Source organism: Budorcas taxicolor, chromosome 15 (genome assembly GCF_023091745.1).
Source record: "Budorcas taxicolor isolate Tak-1 chromosome 15, Takin1.1, whole genome shotgun sequence".
Taxonomy (NCBI): Eukaryota; Metazoa; Chordata; class Mammalia; order Artiodactyla; family Bovidae; genus Budorcas; species Budorcas taxicolor.
The window spans coordinates 9,675,416-9,692,149 of NC_068924.1; the positions used below are offsets into that span (position 1 = coordinate 9,675,416).

Consider the following 16,734-nt stretch of genomic DNA (forward strand, 5'->3'; position numbering starts at 1 on the left):
ATGGCTAATTTGAGCTTATATCCAGACCACTAAAACTTGGTTCATATCAGCCATATGGTTCTTTTGCTTTCTTATTATCCATGTGTTCAATGAAGTAACACTTTTAATTTCTTTGCAGAACTAGTTCTGTGGTGCTCACTACCCGACCAACTGATTGGTGTAAGAGGTCTAGCATTTGGCCTGTCTCAGCTTTCTATGTGTGCTCCTCACTTAGCTTATCCATTTCTAGCTTTGATTTAAAGTGAAAGACATGTGACTCTTCAGACTCTTAACTTGATCGCTTATCAGGCATCACAGGGTTAACTATTGGTCTAATTTCAATATTCTTGGGTCTCAGGGATTAGGGGGGCTTGAGCAGAGGGACTGATGCTGAAGCTGAAACTCCAATACTTTGGTCACCTCATTCGAAGAGTTGACTCATTGGAAAAGACTCTGATGATGGGAGGGATTTGGGGTAGGAGGAGAAGGGGACGACAGGATGAGATGGCTGGATGGCATCACGGACTCGATGAACGTGAGTCTGAGTGAACTCCGGGAGTTGGTGATGGACAGGGAGGCCTGGTATGCTGCGACTCATGGAGTCATGTTTAACTCCTTGCAACCCTATTGGCCATCACCTTCCAGGCTACTCTGTTCATGAGATTTTCCAGGCAAGAATACTGGGGTGGGTTGCAGTGCCCTCCTCTAGGAGATCTTTCTGACCTAGGGATTGAATCCACATCTCTTAAGTCTCCTGCATTGGCAGGTGGGCTCTTTACCACTAGCACCACCTGGGAAGCTCATTTTCTATGCTTAGCTTTTATTAACTACATTTCAAAACTTGTTAATATCAGGACAACGTAAGAAATATTTATCATGTTAACAATATTCATTGCGTGAATATAAAGCATGAACTATAATAAAAATATACAGCACAATATAATGCTTGAAACTGTACCTTAAACATATAAAATAAGTGATACTGAGATTTGATTTTATGTTTTATGAAGCTAAGATTACTAAAATAGGGATAGAAAAAAAGTATCTGTTCATGGTATAAACAATTTGACTTGGAATCTGGAGCAAATATAGTTAATATTATTACTTCTACTCTTGCCTTTAAAAATACAAGAAGATAAAGTTAGTGGAAAATAAAATTACTGCTAATTATAATTATTTTATTTTGTAGTTCATTTTAAATAAAGACATATTTTACCACTGTAAAGTCCTCCTATTTATTTTCCCATATTCAGTATAAAATGTGCAAAAAACTTTAGGTAGCACCCATAAAAGAAAAAAATATGAATAGCCAATGAAAGAACAACCAAGATGGTTAGTAATCACTAATGTAAACTTTAAAATGCAATTCACACTCTCCGAATAAGAAAAAAAAAAGTTATAAAGTTTAGAATAAAGTGCTTGTGAAATGATAAGTCTATAAGAACTTTTACACACTGTTGATGGGAGTATAAATTCCTACCACAGATTTACATGAGACTATAGATTCTCCTTCCTACCAACTCCTTTGCAAGCCAGTTTGATTGGCAATTTGGTCACTTAACAAAAGAAAAACTAGAAAAACTCCTGACTGATGAAAGAGGGAATGTAAAGAATAAGTTCAGGAAGAAACTGCAGAAAAATAACTTTTAGAATGTGATTAGTTTTAATTAACTGTTGGAGATACTCATTATACATTGAGGAATAAAACTAAAAATTATCTAGCCTGAATAGATGAGTTACAGTAAAGTCTGAGATTATAAAATAACAAGAAAGACATATATGAAAAGATGAGAGATTCATCAGTGGTCCCCTGGAAATAAGTATCATTAAATTGTCAGTGGATGGTGTATCAGGTGACAGATTGGTCTCAGAAACCAAGGAAGAATCTTTAAGAACAGTGAGTGTTGAGGCCTCAGTCAAGATGCTATTTGAGAGAGAAATGTAAACTGATTTTTAATAAAGAATTCTATATTAACTTGAATACAGGAAATTATTATCTACCTATTTTCAGTTCAGTTCAGTCATTCTGTCACGTTTGACTCTGCGACCTCACAAACTGCAGCACATCCGTCCAGTAGGTGATGCCATCCAGACATCTCATCCTCTGTTGTCCCCTTCTCCTCCTGCCCCCAATCCTTCTGAGCATGAGAGTCTTTTCCAATGAGTTAAATCTTCGCATGACGTGGCCAAAGTACTGGAGCTTCAGCTTTAGCATCATTCCTGCCAAAGAAATCCCAGGGCTGATCTCCTTCAGAATGGACTGGTTGGATCTCTTTGCAGTCCAGGGGACTCTCAAGAGTCTTCTCCAACACCACAGTTCAAAAGCATCAATTCTTCGGTGCTCAGCCTTCTTCACAGTCCAACTCACATCCATACACGACCACTGGAAAAACCATAGCCTTGACTAGATGGACCTTTGTTGGCAAAGTAATGTCTCTGCTTTTTACTATGCTGTCTAGGTTGGTCATAACTTTCCTTCCAAGGAGTAAGCGTCTTAATTTCATGGCCAAAACACCATCTGCAGTGATTTTGGAGCACAAAAGAATAAAGTCTAACACTGTTTCCACTGTTTCTCCATCTATTTCCCATGAAGTGATGGGACCAGATGCCATGATCTTCGTTTTCTGAATGTATATGAGCTGTAAGCCAACTTTTTCACTATTCTCTTTTACTTTCCTCAAGAGGCTTTTTAGTTCCTCTTCACTTTCTGCCATAAGGGTGGTGTCATCTGCATATCTGAGGTTATTGATAATTCTCCCGAAAATCTTGATTCCAGCTTGTGCTTCTTCCAGCCCAGCATTTCTCATTATGTACTCTGCATAGAAGTTACATAAGCAGGGTGACAATATACAGCCTTGGTGTACTCCTTTTCCTATTTGGAACCAGTCTGTTGTTCCATGTCCAGTTCTAACTGTTGGTTCCTGACCTGCATATAGGTTTCTCAAGAGGCAGGTCAGGTGGTCTGGTATTCCCATCTCTTTCAGAATTTTCCTCAGTTTATTGTGATTCAAACAGTCAAAGGCTTTGGCATAGTCAACAAAGCAGAAATAGATGTTTTTCTGGAACTCTCTTGCTTTTTCGATGATCCAGTGGATGTTAGGTTCATATTAAGCCTTTACGTATCGTATTTATTCCTATTGTTTTCTTCACAAGACAAAAGAGCTTATTTATATAATCATGGGTGTGTAGGCAAGTTTTCCAACCATCATTTCTACATTTTATGTAAGAAAATATAATCACCATATTTTAGAAAAAACTCAACTTTTAACACTCACACTTTGTTCCTCACGTTGGATTATATGCCAAAATAATGATTTATTGTTGTTTGGTCACTAAGTTGTTCCCAGTTCTTTGCAACCTCATGGATTGTAGCATGCCAGGTTTCCCTATCCTTCATATCTCCCAGAGTTTGCTCAAATTCATGCCCTTTGAGTCAGTGATGCCATCCAACCATCCCATCCTCTGTCATCCTTTTCTTCTCTTGCCTTCAATCTTTTTCAAGATCAGAGTATTTTTTCCAATAAGTTGGGTCTTTTCCAAGAAGTCAGCTCTTCACATTAGGTGGCCAAAGTACTGGAGCTTCAACTTCAGCATCAGTCCTTCCAATGAATATTCAGGGTTGATTTCCTTTAGGATTGACGGTATTTATGCTTTTGCATAAACTACAGAACTTATTACTCTCACCTGACTATTGAGTTAGCTGTAGCCTAAGTTAAGTCGCTCGCTCAGTTGTGTCTGACTCTTTGTGACCCCGTGGACTGTAGCCCACAAGGCTCCTCCATCCATGGGATTCTCCAGGCAAGAATACTGGAGTGGGTTTTCATTTCCTTCTCCAGGGGATCATCCTGACCTAGGGATTGAACCCAGGTCTCCCACATTGCACGCAGACGCTTTAACCTCTGAGCCACCAGGGAAGCCCTGATAATTAGCAATTTACAAACAGTAATGTAGGCAAGAAAATCAAGTTTATAATTATATTTATTCTATATATGACCACCTACATTAATTGTTTAAATTACTTGCTAAATTGAATATTGCTAAGTCACTTCAGTCGTGTTCAACTCTGTGCGATCCCATAGACAGCAGCCCACCAGGCTCCCCCGTCCCTGGGATTCTCCAGGCAAGAACACTGGAGTGGGTTGCCATTTCCGTCTCCAGTGCATGAAAGTGCAAAGTGAAAGTGAAGTCGCTCAGTCGTGTCCAACTCTTAGCGACCCCATGGACTGCAGCCTTCCAGGCTCCTCCATCCATGGGATTTTCCAGGCAAGTGTACTGGAGTGGAATGCCATTGCCTTCTCCTAAATTGAATATTAGTGCTGTACTTTTAAAATACTGATATAGACGATACTATACTTTAATCACTGACTAGTTAGTTGATGTTGCCTTTGTGTGTGTGTGTGTGTGTGTGTGTAGGTATTTAAAATAATTCTGCTTTAATTGGTTTATTTTTTTCCCCTCAAACATATACTCTCTACATAAAAGTATACCTGGAAGCATTGTTATCTCCTACCCTGACAGGGTAACATCATATACTTCTTCTATATTAAATCATTTTCACTTCTGACACATATCTTACAGATGAAAGAAAATGAGACAATTAAAAAACAAACCATTTCTTTCAAATTCCTATATGACATTCATTATTTTATAGTATGGAGAACTTTAAAGGATAATACATGGTTGGAGAGTAATGTATTATTCTTTTCTGAAGAGAGAGATCTCACTTCTAGGTTATTATGACATCAGCAAAATTATTACCATTTCTAATCTGAGTGAAATTTTAACTGTAGAAAGTAGTTATATACAGTTATTTTTTACCCCAAGAAAAACTTTTTACCCCAGGGAGATCTATAGTAATCAAAATTATACCAGATTTATCAATTCTAGTAGCTTATTTGCTGTCTTCTCCAAACAATACTGTTCATATTAGAGTCTCAGGCATTTAAGAGATTAACTTTACAAAAAGTAGCAAAAATGTTGCACCTCCTTAGTTTTTTAATACAATTATATCTGGTTTCTTTGGAACAGACATTATTGATGAACTTATATCAAGGAATTTTCCCAGTGCTATTTTAAATTTATTAATGAATTAAGAATTTATCACTTTAAAGTATTTTTAAGGTTTAATATACTTTATGCATTTCCTGGTATTGCATTGGGCATTGGACATTAATCAATATTCAATGAACTTATAATAGAAAGCAAGGACTACATAATTTCAATGTTCAGAAAGACCTTGTCTAAAGCAACCGCTGGTAAGTTCAATAGGTTTGTCATGCAGGCAGTGCAGATGTAAGTTAATTGATTATTGGAACAGAGAAGACATCACTACTAAGTGCTTCATCATGTAATCACCATATTTATGTCAAGATGTCTATTCAATTAGGTTATGACAAAAATGCAAAACAGTTCTTGGGATGTCTTCATTGAAAGCCAACTGGCAATCTCAATAGGATCCATCCCCAAACCCTCCAACAGTATAGAGTCAAAATCAATGTTTCAACCTGTCATACGACAAACTCAGAAATAACCCTTCTCAGGATTCAGTGTTTACTATAATCCATTTAAATGTAGTGACTGGATAAAAAATGGCCTCCATTTGTGATTTTCTATTTTTCTTTAGATTGTTCATACTGAACATGTTTGCAATGCTTCTTAAGAAACATGAGAGGGCAGAGGGCTTCCTTTATAAGCTCAGTTGGTAAAGAATCTGTCTGCAATGTAGGAGACCCTGGTTGTCTGGGTCAGAAAGATCTGCTGGAGAAGGAATAGACTACCCACTCCAGTATTCTGCCCCAGAGAATGCTATGGACTGTATAGTCCATGGGGTGGCAAACAGTCAGACATGACTAAGCAATTTTTAAAAATTTATTTGTGATTTTCTACTTTTCTTTAGATTGTTTATAATGAACATGTTTGCAACGTTCCTTTACAAACATGAGAGGGAATTTTAGCTTTATAAAAATCTGAACAGAGAATAAATATACCATGGTAGGAGACGGGATAAAGATGGCGGAGGAATAGGACGGGAAGACCACTTTCTCCCTCACAAATTCCTCAAAAGAACATTTCAACTCCGAGCAAACTCCACAAAACAACTTCTGTAGGCTGGCAGAGGTTATCAGGCATCCAGAAAAGCAGACCATTGTCTTCAAAAACAGAGAGAAGAAACCCAGCTCCACCCACCAGAACTCCAACACAAGCCTCCCTAACCAGGAAACCTTGACAAGCCACTGATAGAACCCCACCCACAGTGAGGAAGCTCCATAATAAAGAAAACTCCACAAACTACCAGAATATAAAAAGGCCACCCCAAACCCAGCAATATAACCAAGATGAAGAGACAGAGGAATACTCAGCAGGTAAAGGAACAGGAGAGTTGCCCACCAAACCAAACAAAAGAGGAAGAAGTAGGGAATCTACCTGAGAAGGAATTCCGAATATTGATAGTGAAAATGATTCAAAATCTTGAAATCAAAATAGAATCACAGATAAATAGTCTAGAGACAAGGATTGAGAAGATGCAAGAAAGGTTTAACAAGGACCTAGAAGAAATAAAAAAGAGTCAAAATATAATGAATAACGCAATAAATGAGATCAGAAACACTCTGGAGGCAACAAATAGTAGAATAACGGAGGCAGAAGATAGGATTAGTGAAATAGAAGATAGAATGGTAGAAATAAATGAATCAGAGAGGAAACAAGAAAAACGAATTAAAAGAAACGAGGACAATCTCAGAGACCTCCAGGACAATATGAAACGCTCCAACATTCGAATTATAGGAGTCCCAGAAGAAGAAGACAGAAAGAAAGATCATGAGAAAATCCTTGAGGAGATAATAGTTGAAAACTTCCCTAAAATGGGGAAGGAAATAATCACCCACGTCCAAGAAACACAGAGAGTTCCAAATAGGATAAACCCAAGGCGAAACACCCCAAGACACATATTAATCAAATTAACAAAGATCAAACACAAAGAACAAATATTAAAAGCAGCAAGGGAAAAACAACAAATAACACACAAGGGGATTCCCATAAGGATAACAGCTGATCTTTCAATAGAAACTCTTCAGGCCAGGAGGGAATGGCAAGACATACTTAAAGTGATGAAAGACAATAACCTACATCCCAGATTACTGTACCCAGCAAGGATCTCATTCAAATACGAAGGAGAAATCAAAAGCTTTACAGAGAAGCAAAAGCTGAGAGAATTCAGCACCACCAAACCAGCTCTCCAACAAATTCTAAAGGATATTCTCTAGACAGGAAACAGGAAAAGGGTGTATAAACCCGAACCCAAAACAATAAAGTAAATGATAATGGGATCATACTTATCAATAATTACCTTAAACGTAAATGGGTTGAACGCCCCAACCAAAAGGCAAAGACTGGCCGAATGGATACAAAAACAAGACCCCTCTATATGCTGCTTACAAGAGACCCACCTCAAAGCAAGGGACACATACAGACTGAAAGTGAAGGGCTGGAAAAAGATATACCACGCAAATAGAGACCAAAAGAAAGCAGGAGTGGCAATACTCATATCCGATAAAATAGACTTTAAAACAAAGGCTGTGAAAAGAGACAAAGAAGGCCACTACATAATGATCAAAGGATCAATCCAAGAAGAAGATATAACAATTATAAATATATATGCACCCAACATAGGAGCACCGCAATATGTAAGACAAATGCTAACAAGTATGAAAGGGGAAATCAACAATAACACAATAATAGTGGGAGACTTTAATACCCCACTCACACCTATGGACAGATCAACTAAACAGAAAATTAACAAAGAAACGCAAACTTTAAATGATACATTAGATCAATTAGACCTAATTGATATCTATAGGACATTTCACCCCAAAACAATGAATTTCACCTTTTTCTCAAGTGCTCATGGAACCTTCTCCAGGATAGATCACATCCTGGGCCATAAATCTAAACTTGATAAATTCAAAAAAATCGAAATCATTCCAAGCATCTTTTCTGACCATAATGCATTAAGATTAGATCTCAATTACAGGAGAAAAACTACTAAAAATTCCAACATATGGAGGTTGAACAACACACTTCTGAATAACCAACAAATCACAGAAGAAATCAAAAAAGAAATCAAAATATGCATAGAAACTAATGAAAATGAAAACACAACAACCCAAAACCTGTGGGACACTATAAAAGCAGTGCTAAGAGGAAAGTTCATAGCAATACAGGCATACCTCAAGAAACAAGAAAAAAGTCAAATAAATAACCTAACTCTACAACTAAAGCAACTAGAAAAGGAAGAATTGGAGAACCCCAGAGTTAGTAGAAGGAAAGAAATCTTAAAAATTAGGGCAGAAATAAATGCAAAAGAAACAAAAGAGACCATAGCAAAAATCAACAAAGCCAAGAGCTGGTTCTTTGAAAGGATAAATAAAATTGACAAACCATTAGCCAGACTCATCAAGAAGCAAAGAGAGAAAAATCAAATCAATAAAATTAGAAATGAAAATGGAGAGATCACAACAGACAACACAGAAATACAAAGGATCATAAGAGACTACTATCAGCAGTTGTATGCCAATAAAATGGACAACGTGGAAGAAATGGACAAATTCTTAGAAAAGTACAATTTTCCAAAACTGAACCAGGAAGAAATAGAAAATCTTAACAGACCCATCACAAGCACGGAAATTGAAACTGTAATCAGAAATCTTCCAGCAAACAAAAGCCCAGGTCCAGACGGCTTCACAGCTGAATTCTACCAAAAATTTCGAGAAGAGCTAACACCTATCCTACTCAAACTCTTCCAGAAAATTGCAGAGGAAGGTAAACTTCCAAACTCATTCTATGAGGCCACCATCACTCTAATACCAAAACCTGACAAAGATGTCACAAAAAAAGAAAACTACAGGCCAATATCACTGATGAACATAGATGCAAAAATCCTCAACAAAATTCTAGCAATCAGAATCCAACAACACATTAAAAAGATCATACACCATGACCAAGTGGGCTTTATCCCAGGGATGCAAGGATTCTTCAATATCCGCAAATCAATCAATGTAATTCACCACATTAACAAATTGAAAAATAAAAACCATATGATTATCTCAATAGATGCAGAGAAGGCCTTTGACAAAATTCAACATCCATTTATGATAAAAACTCTCCAGAAAGCAGGAATAGAAGGAACATACCTCAACATAATAAAAGCTATATATGACAAACCCACAGCAAACATTATCCTCAATGGTGAAAAATTGAAAGCATTTCCCCTAAAGTCAGGAACAAGACAAGGGTGTCCACTTTCACCGCTACTATTCAACATAGTTCTGGAAGTTTTGGCCACAGCAATCAGAGCAGAAAAAGAAATAAAAGGAATCCAAATTGGAAAAGAAGAAGTAAAACTCTCACTGTTTGCAGATGACATGATCCTCTACATGGAAAACCCGAAAGACTCCACCAGAAAATTACTAGAGCTCATCAATGAATATAGTAAAGTTGCAGGATATAAAATCAACACACAGAAATCCCTTGCATTCCTATACACCAATAATGAGAAAGTAGAAAAAGAAATTAAGGAAACAATTCCATTCACCATTGCAACGAAAAGAATAAAATACTTAGGAATATATCTACCCAAAGAAACTAAAGACCTATATATAGAAAACTATAAAACACTGATGAAAGAAATCAAAGAGGACACTAATAGATGGAGAAATATACCATGCTCATGGATCGGAAGAATCAATATAGTGAAAATGAGTATACTACCCAAAGCAATTTACAAATTCAATGCAATCCCTATCAAGCTACCAGCCATATTTTTCACAGAACTAGAACAAATAATTTCAAGATTCGTATGGAAATACAAAAAACCTCGAATTGCCAAAGCAATCTTGAGAAAGAAGAATGGAACTGGAGGAATCAACTTGCCTGACTTCAGGCTCTACTACAAAGCCACAGTCATCAAAACAGTATGGTACTGGCACAAAGACAGACATATAGATCAATGGAACAAAATAGAAAGCCCAGAGATAAATCCACACACATATGGACACCTTATCTTTGACAAAGGAGGCAAGAATATACAATGGAGTAAAGACAATCTCTTTAACAAGTGGTGCTGGGAAAACTGGTCAACCACTTGTAAAAGAATGAAACTAGATCACTTTCTAACACCACACACAAAAATAAATTCAAAATGGATTAAAGATCTAAATGTAAGACCAGAAACTATAAAACTCCTAGAGGAGAACATAGGCAAAACACTCTCAGACATAAATCACAGCAGGATCCTCTATGATCCACCTCCCAGAATTCTGGAAATAAAAGCAAAAATAAACAAATGGGATCTAATTAAAATTAAAAGCTTCTGCACAACAAAGGAAAATATCAGCAAGGTGAAAAGACAGCCTTCTGAATGGGAGAAAATAATAGCAAATGAAGCAACTGACAAACAACTAATCTCAAAAATATACAAGCAACTTATGCAGCTCAATTCCAGAAAAATAAACGACCCAATCAAAAAATGGGCCAAAGAACGAAATAGACATTTCTCCAAAGAAGACATACGGATGGCTAACAAACACATGAAAAGATGCTCAACATCACTCATTATCAGAGAAATGCAAATCAAAACCACAATGAGGTACCACTTCACACCAGTCAGAATGGCTGCGATCCAAAAATATGCAAGCAATAAATGCTGGAGAGGGTGTGGAGAAAAGGGAACCCTCCTACACTGTTGGTGGGAATGCAAACTAGTACAGCTACTATGGAGAACAGTGTGGAGATTCCTTAAAAAATTGCAAATAGAACTCCCTTATGACCCAGCAATCCCACTGCTGGGCATATACACCGAGGAAACCAGAATTGAAAGAGACACATGTACCCCAATGTTCATCGCAGCACTGATTATAATAGCCAGGACATGGAAACAACCTAGATGTCCCTCAGCAGATGAATGGATAAGAAAGCTGTGGTACATATACACAATGGAGTATTACTCAGCCGTTAAAAAGAATTCATTTGAATCAGTTCTGATGAGATGGACGAAACTGGAGCCGATTATACAGAGTGAAGTAAGCCAGAAAGAAAAACACCAATACAGTATACTAACACATATATATGGAATTTAGAAAGATGGCAATGACGACCCTGTATGCAAGACAGGAAAAAAGACGCAGCTGTCTATAACGGACTTTTGGACTCAGAGGGAGAGGGAGAGGGTGGGATGATATGGGAGAATGGCATTCTATCATGTATACTATCATGTAAGAATTGAATCGCTAGTCTATGTCTGACGCAGGATACAGCATGCTTGGGGCTGGTGCATGGGGATGACCCACAGAGATGTTATGGGGAGGGAGGTGGGAGGGGGGTTCATGTTTGGGAACACATGTAAGAATTAAAGATTTTAAAATTAAAAAAATAAAAATAAAAAAAAAAAATAAAAGACACTTGGTGCAGTTTAAAAAAAAAAAAAAAAAAAAATATACCATGGTAGAATGAGTGTGAATTATCCTATCTGGGTTTAAATCCCAGATTCTCACATGTTAGATATAAAATATTAGATAAAATTTTCCCTCAGTTTCCTCACTGTTAAAAATGGAATAATAAAAGTCCTTACTTCAGAGAGTAATATAGATTTTAAAAACATAACCCTATAAAGAATTAAGACCATCTCTGGCACACAGCTTGTGTTTGGTGAGTTACTACTCTTATACATACATTAAATCTGTGAGCACTCTATCTAAATATTGAATTTTGCCTTTTTTGCCAAAATATACCAATTTGTTAGGTGATCACACCTATTTTATTCTTGTATATTAGCTACAGTACTAGATGCCTACACCTATCAGCAAGGTCTTGCCCACATCAATTTTCAAATCTGTGAAATACAGCAGGAAATAGTAGGACTCGATCCTCTTATTTGCAGTAAAATAAAGGAATGGGATTATCATAAACTGTGTTTTTATGATACTTCATATTTTGGAGTAAGTTCTTTAAATGGACATATCTGGTTAATATTTATTCCTTGCAAAATTCAATTTTACAAATAAAAATATCAAATCATAAAACTGAAACAAACCATGTTTCTAAATTAAGAATGGAGTCAAAATGTGTATCTCAATTTTCTAAGTCTAAATCTCTTGCTTTTTTGTTGTTGTTACATTGTATCTTCTCCCTACTTTTAATATTCATCATAATGTTAGTAATTTCTTAAAATTATCCAACAAAGTTTAAAAGATTTTTTTTATGTTACAGAGGAGTTGAGGTGAAGTGAGTGAAAGTGAAATTCGCTCAGTTCAATTCGTGTCCAACTCTTTGGGACCCCATGGACTGTCCATGGAATTGTCCAGGCCAGAATACTGGAGTGGGTAGACTTTCCTTTCTCTAGGGGATCTTCCCAACCCAGGCATCAAACCCAGGACTCTCGCATTGCAGGTTGATTCTTTACCCATTGAGCCACAAGGGAAGCCTAAGAACACTGGAGTGGGTAGACTATCCCTTCTCCAAGGGATCTTCCCGACCCAGGAACTGAACCGGGGTCTCCCGCATTGCAGGCAGATTCTTATACCAACTGAGCTATCAGGGAGTTGAAGGCACATGCAAATTTCCATATGAGTATTTGACTATACTACTAAGGAATATCATTTTGACTTTCTAACTTTTCACTATTTAGTAAAGATATAAACTTCTACCAAGATAAATTCTCAAGCAAAGTGTGTAATACTTTTTCATCCAAAAATTAAGTTGCAAATCAACAGGATATGTATTAATATTGTGTTATTATAACCTGTTGATTTACATATTTTTGTATCAAGTGCATAAAGAGACTAGCCCATAATTAGCAGTTATTTCTGCTTTTTCCATCCAAGTTTTGGTTTCTGTTGTTGTGGTACTTAACCTCTCTGAGGTTATTTATACTGTTTATACTCAGAGAAAACCAACCCATTTATTTAAAAAAAAAAAATCAGATTAGGGTGGTTTGTCTTTCCTAGCATTTCTATGCTAAGGCTCATTTCATGAATATATTTTTGAAATACAGTGATTTCACACTTGAGTTTACTATTTGGCAGCTGTTACAATATTCTACTATAATCACCCTGCACATTTGGAAACATTTATATAGGCATTCCTAGCTTCAATTTTGATATCATGGCTACATTACAGGAACTTGTGAGTGGTGCTACTTGTACTGCATTTCTCTTTAATGATGGTTTCTGCCCTGTGACAATATAAAAAGTGCCCTTCTATCATAAGTCTGTAAACTTCTGGTACTGAGGCCGACCTCATCATATAGTCAGTATGACAATTCTCCAAGAACCTGCTGGATTACAGCCATTGCCTTATTGCCATTGTCAGTTATTACACAATTAGATGAAATTATGTGTGGGTAGGGTAATTCAGATCTTTCAACATTCATAATGATGATGAACAACGCTAGTTCTTATTGCATTACCTGCTTTGGCTAACAGCACAAAATGTGTTCACTGGATAACAACCAATGCTCCAGTGAAATCTATGACATGAAGATACGATCTTACATCTCATCTTTCTTAATAGGTGGGATCAAGTAAACTCATATTTAACCCAACTGCTGGAACTTCATGGACAATTAATTTGGGCTCAACTAATCAGCTTTATGATGTAAGGTGACATAAGCTCCTATCATTTCATTTAATGTCACTTAAGGTGATATTCTAGAAATAACACAGCCCCAGGTCCCTATAGATCATTATGTTTCAATGGTCATGATTTTGCTCTCCAGAAGACACTGGGAAGTGTCTGAAGACATTTTTGATTGTTATCATGTGTGCAGTGCAGGGTGCTACAGTGAGTAAAGGTTGAGGATGCTGCTAAGGATCCCGCAACACACACAACAGTCCTTTCATCCCCTCCAACAATTATCTGACTCAAGATGTTAACACTGCTAAAGGTGATACTTCTGACTTTTGCTGTTTAGTCACTAAGTTGTGTCTCTTTGTGAGTCCATGGACTGTATCCCACCAGGCTCCTCTGTTCATGGAATTCTCTAGGCAAGAATACTGGAGTGGGTTGCTATTTCCTCCTCAAAGAATCTTCTTAACCCAGGGAGTGAACTCATTTCTCCTGCTTTGCAGGCAGATTCTCTACCACTGAGCCACTTGCAGTCCCTGATTCTGACTTTAGGTGACAAAAATCTGAATTTCAACTAATGCCCTTCAGGGGGATATAGTCAGAATACTCAAAAGTTGTTTTCTGGTCTCCCCTATTCATATAGTCCATAAATGCTGGTACAGTAAAAATTTAAATTACAGAAGTGTGAAAAAGGATATAATGTAGAGTATAAGAATACGTTTCGGGCTTATGGATCCTGCGCCGGAGGAGACGCAGGCTGCTTTGTCTTCGTGCAGCCCTTACCACTCTCTGGAGAACTTTCTCTCCCCTGGCCACAATCGCAACTCTTAGGGAAAAACTGATTGTACCAGTCGTGGAAGAAGAGGAAACAATCCCAAACAATAAGATCACTGTACTAGGTGTTGGACAAGTTGGTATGGCATGTGCCATCAGCATTCTGGGAAAGTCTCTGACTGATGAGCTTGCTCTTGTGGATGTTTTGGAAGATAAACTCAAAGGAGAAATGATAGACCTGCAGCACAGGAGCTTATTCCTTCAGACACCAAAAATTGTGGCAGACAAAGATTACTCTGTCACTGCCAATTCAAAGATCATGGTGGTAACTGCAGGAGTTCGCCAGCAAGAGGGGGAGAGCCGCCTGAATTTGGTGCAAAGGAACGTTAATGTCTTCAAGTTCATCATTCCTCAGATTATCAAATAGTACAGTCCTGACTGCATTGTCATTGTGGTTTCCAACCGAGTGGATATTCTCACATATGTTACCTGGAAACTAAGTGGACTACCCAAGCACTATGTGATTGGTAGTGGATGTAACCTGGATTCTGCTAGATTTCGCTACTTTATGGCTGAAAAACTTGGCATTCATCCCAGCAGCTGCCACGGATGGATTTTGGAGGAACATGGCAACTCAAGCGTGGCTGTGTGGAGTGGAGTGAATGTGGCAGGCGTTTCTCTCCAGGAACTGAATCCAGAAATGGGAATAGACAATAATAGTGAAAATTGGAAGGAAGTGCATAAGATGGTGGTTGAGAGTGCCTATGAAGTCATCAAGCTAAAAGGATATACCAACTGGGCTATTGGATTAAGTGTGGCTGATCTTATTGAATCCATGTTGAAAAATCTATCCAGAATTCACCCAGTGTCAACAATGGAGAGGAGCATGTACGGCATTGAGAATGAAGTCTTCCTGAGCCTTCTATTTATCCTGAATGCTCGAGGGTTAACCAGTGTTATCAACCAGAAGGTGAAGGATGAAGAGGTTGCCCAACTCAAGAAAAATACAGATACCCTCTGGGGCATCCAAAAGGACCTAAAGGACCTGTGACTTCTGGCTGCAAGGCTGTAGAAACTTAAAACTACAGTTTGATTAACCACGAGCCTTTAGTTTGTGTACATGTACATGGAGCACAGTTCACTTTTGTCTTCCTAAGTCTGTGAATCTGGGCTCCCAGAATCAAAGCCCATGCTTGCTTTAATGCTTGCAAGATGAGTTCTTGAACAAATAAAATAAACCACCTAGCATAAAAAAAAAAAAAAAAAAAAGAATATATTTCAGGAAAAAAGTCTTAAGCACCTTTCCTCTAGAGTTAATGGCAGACAGACAGATTAAAAAATACAGCAACACTAAAAATACAACTATCTTTAATTTAAGCCTGTGTTTGAAACAGTAAGAACTTGGGTGTATGTAGTTTAACAGTGATGTCAATAATTTTTGCATGCACCGTTCTGTATTAGAACTGTAGCTAAATAACACTATTTTTAATAATCAATTTTCACATATATTTTTTCCATAAAGATTTTGTCAAAAGTTATTAAGGAATCTGACTTTAGATTCCAACTAATCAATCACTCATTAGTATTTTTCTAAGTGTGAAAAAAGCGCCTATCACTGTCCTTTCATTACTCTAAAAGCCTGTTCTGGCTACAAGACAATCTAGTTTACTCAAAAGGTAGGAGAAAAGCACTTGAGTGTCATTCCTTTAAGTCTTGTTACATTGCCAGAGCCTGTAGTTCTTTATATATTTATTTATGTTTTGCCTAAGAAACACTATGGATACTTTTTTCATATTCCTGGACCTGAGCATGAAAGAGCCTGATTTAGTAGGTATGGAATAAGATACAAAAGTAGGCATTTGAAAAAAAAAAAAAAATTGGTGATTTCATGCTGATGATTTCAAACCATAGTTTCAGAGATTCAACTCTCAGTCCACAAGCTACTTGTGAGAAACTGAATAGGAAGAGTCATACAGGTCAAAAATTTTAAAGACTTGTCAACAATACATTGTTATTACTTTATAACAATAATTTATTGAATCAAAAATTGTTGCAATTTATCTGCCACAAGTAGTCTAGGCATTGGGGATATGGTAATGAATAAACAAACAAAAAAATGATCTGCTCTGATGGAGCCTACATTCCAATGGGAGAAGACAGAGAATGAATTACTAACATAAGGCAGAAACAATTTATAGTTTTCTTCAGATGCATATTTTGGGATGATTTATTAGTAAACTCCAGAATGAGATAATACATTTAAGAATTTCTTTCCTTTGAAATATGTTTCTTCTCCACATCTCTCTCCATAAACCCACAATTCTATCAGTCAATTTTTGAAAATATTAACTAATATCAAATTAA

At 37.1% G+C, this 16,734-nt stretch overlaps 1 pseudogene; it reads left to right on the forward strand.

Annotated features, from left to right (window-relative positions):
• Positions 1-14,455: 14,455 nt before the first annotated feature.
• LOC128060317 (L-lactate dehydrogenase B chain-like) lies at positions 14,456-15,421 on the forward strand (annotated as a pseudogene).
• Positions 15,422-16,734: the final 1,313 nt, after the last annotated feature.